At 41.1% G+C, this 3,703-nt stretch overlaps 1 protein-coding gene across 1 annotated transcript in view; it reads right to left on the reverse strand.

Moving 5' to 3' along the window:
* The window catches only part of LOC106649460 (FMRFamide receptor), a 40,555-nt gene extending 39,325 nt beyond the window's left edge, over nucleotides 1-1,230 (reverse strand). The window contains exon 1 of the mRNA XM_023459148.1: nucleotides 1,193-1,230. The gene's annotated coding sequence lies outside the window, so the exon portion shown is untranslated. The remainder of the gene's footprint in view (nucleotides 1-1,192) is intronic.
* Between the last annotated feature and the right edge of the window lie 2,473 nt (nucleotides 1,231-3,703).

Genomic DNA, 3,703 nt, shown 5'->3' on the forward strand with positions numbered 1-3,703 from the left:
TTGTAGTTTGCGTCGTGGCGCAGCGCGTAAGTTTTTGCCTTTACAGCTGGGCGCCCGAGTTCGATCCCAGCATCGAGGTAAATTTTTTTTGCGATCTTGCTTTCTTGATCTGTCCAATTTTTTTTCCTTTTCTCCGGGCTTCAGACTAGCATATTTTCATGTGAGCACATTATGCATAATTAATTTATAAATAATTAAAACATTTGAGTTTAACTTAATAATGTTACAATAGATGATAAATACGGAAAATTAACTTCATTGTAATAAGATTTTCATTTTTTAAATTATTATCTTACATTGTACTTATATTATTATTAATTAAGTTAACCTCAAATGTTTTAATTATTTATAAATAATTTTTACTTAATGCATTCATATGCAAATATGCTAGTCTAAAGCCCTGAGAAAAAGAAAAAAAATTGGACAGATCAATCAAGCAAGATCATGAAAAAAAAAGTTTTCCTCGATGCTGGGATCGAACTCGGGCGCCCAGCTGTAAAGGAAAAAACTTACGCGCTGCGCCACGACGCAAACTACATCTTTATACAGTGAAAGTCGTATAAAAGCAGTGACCTCCCGTTTAGCCTTGGGTGTAAGGGTGGGCTTGTCTGCTCTTTGCTCACGGACTCGAAGTGTGCATGAGACTCACCACTCAGAGAGAGCATCAAAATGCGTACGCCTGAAATCCTCATCTTTTAGGAGTCTTGCCCTCAAACGTTTATATTTCCGGAGACTTTCTGTAAGGTTGACGGAGAACTTTTATGAAAGAGTTTTGAAAGCTTCCCGAAATATTGTGATTAGTTGACAGCTAGTTTAGTCGATTGGTACCTATACTCTTGCAAATTATCTTGCTGGCAAGATTCATGAAACCTTTCTGGAAAATTCCTAGAAAGTTTCAAAAATTCCGTTTTTGAACTTTTCATGTAATCTTTCCGGAGACTTTCTGTAAGGTTGTCGGAAAACTTTTATGAAAGAGTTTTAAAAGATTCCCAAAATATTGTTGTTAGTTGATAGCAAGTTTAGTGGAATGGTAACTGTAATCTTGCAAGTTATCTTGCTGGTAAGCTTTATAAAACCTTTCTGGAAAATTCCGAGAAACTTTCAAAAATTCCGTTTTTGAACTTTTCATGTAATCTTTCTGGAAACTTTTTTCAATCTTTCATGCAAGCTTACTTGACAACCTTTTTGTTACCTTGGAGAATGGTTACTATGAGCTTCATGAAAGTTTATATTGGAACCTTTCTCGAAACTTTCCTAGTAAGCTTTCATGCTATGTGGGAAGGTACCGCACGGAGGGAAGCTGTGTCGATATAGTTTCGGACTCGTACACACACACACATAGTAATAAATGAAAAGCCACTCGGGCAATTAATTGTGCCAGCCTCGCGGCGCGCGTCTGCGAATCATCGATCGAGAGCCGATCCACATATGTACAGAGAGTAGAGACACACACGCACACACGGTTCAAAGCAGACGCAGAGAGCGAGTTTATGCGCGCCTGCAAATTATTCGCTCGATCGAGCTCTATTACATACTATACGTACTCTCTGCCTCTGTGTGTATGTATATATATGTATAGACGAATTAAAACGTAAACGCGCGAGCGCGTAATCCTCGCGATGTTATTGCTCATTTCCCCGCGGCTCGAGTTTACATCGGTTATAATTCAGCCGCGGAGAGATCGCGCGGCTTTCTATACGTATTATAACTTTACACACGCGATGATTCGACCTATGATGTCCATAAAAGGTATATATTCGCGCGCGCGGGGGCATCGACCGTGCGTGTGTACACATCGCGATTCGACCGATTTCGCATTATGTTTATAACCGCGATTCGAGTTTATCGACGCGATTCCAAAGCGTTGTTCGTACGTTCTATTGTATACGGTTCGGATCGAAGTTTACAGAGTTTCCTTCCTGTAGCGCCGCCTTCTTTTTTCATTTTTTGGGGGACATTTCCGAACGATCTACGTCATCGTGGCTGATTTTCGTGCAACGATACCGAAAATCATTAATCTTTAATTAAATCTGTGTACGAGCGTGGCAATTCGTTTCTCGTTAAACGGATAAGAAAAATAAAAAAGATGCTCTAGCGAGAATCTTGACTTCGGTATTACGGTGTGCGGCTGCGCGCGCGCGCGACCACTACATTATAAAATCCCGCAACCAGGGCTGACCCATACCCGCTCGCGCGGTCTTGCATTAAAGTGGTGCGTGCATATAATATCCTAGTTTTATATTATATACATATAGCGTATAAAATGTAATACGCCGCGTTGAAAATTTCTTTTAATTAAAAATTATTGCTCTTGATAATCATCCACTTTATTATTTAATCTAGTTTATTATTTTTCCCTCTCGCAGCAGGCACGCGACTCGTTGTCGTGCATGATACAAACCGTATAATATATCAAATAGAGAGAGAGAGAGAGCGTAATATGGACTATTTGGAAGAAAAAAAAGTCACGAAACGTATAACAAACGACACGGGCAGCGAGCGGAGAGCAACGAGACTGCACTGCAGCATAGACTCGTATCGATTTCGTCAGTTCGTTAAAACACATATACATCGACAAATAAATCGGATCGATCGATCGTTTATAGTTTATAACTCGCCCAACTCAATGATCGAATGTCAAAATGAAATTTGCGCCTCCAGTCGCTGCTACTAACTGCACACTGCTACTGGCTCTATGTATATAATGCGATATAGACGTGGCACGTGTCTACGCGTACGCGCCGTCAATTATTATACATATCTATATTATTATATACACGCGTATATAGCTCACGAGTTAAGCCTCGAACTCCTCGGCGTGTATATATTAAATTATGATCTCGCGCAGAGGCAGCTCTCGCGGCTTTAAACTTATTATCTTGCCCCGCGGACGGAGTGACAAACGCAGCTCTCACTCGAGCGGCGCCGTTTGTGAACGTACCACCTACACACACACGCACGTATAATTTCTCTCCTATTCCGTCTCTGATCCTCGACGAGTCAAACGCAGTTATATGCGCGCATATATATATTATACGTCGTCGTTTTATTGACAGTTCTAATCTAATGCGAATATAGGTGTATTAACTCCGAGCAAATTCGTATGTTAGCAGAGATAAATTTTTATCCTTCGTATTATATTACCACGATTATTCGCCAGACTCGTGCTCGCCTCTTACATGTATACCAAACACGTGTACAACTTGACGCGCCGCGAGTATATACATCTCACATAAACAAAACTGAAATGGCCTCTGCCGCGCGCGCTCGCGTATGTATACGACACGAAAACTTTCATCGCGATCTCATTTGCTCAAGTCCTGCGGTGAAAAAAAAAAGGAAGAAGAAGAAGCAAGAAGAGGACGAGCTATAGGACATAGAGCGAGTAATGCAAAAAAAAGCCATTTATATACTCGCGCGCTCGCGTCTTTTAAAACTATACTCTCGTTGAGAGCGTCGAGAGCGAAAAAAAAAAAAGGAAGCAAAGTTTTATAGGCGGCACAGCGCGAGATCGGCTCCGCGGCCACACGGGCGAAACCCAGGGCAATTAAGAAGTTTTGATACTCCAACTCTCTACACGCGCCTTTCGGGCGCGATAGGATAGCCAATTTTCTAGCTTTAATCAACTCTCCTCTCGTTCTCTCTCTCTCTGGGCAAAATGTTTGTATATAGATGTGCCATAGGCGTAAATATTAATAACGCG

Source organism: Trichogramma pretiosum, unplaced genomic scaffold (assembly GCF_000599845.2).
Source record: "Trichogramma pretiosum strain Unisexual culture from Peru unplaced genomic scaffold, Tpre_2.0 scaffold23, whole genome shotgun sequence".
Classification (NCBI taxonomy): domain Eukaryota; kingdom Metazoa; phylum Arthropoda; class Insecta; order Hymenoptera; family Trichogrammatidae; genus Trichogramma; species Trichogramma pretiosum.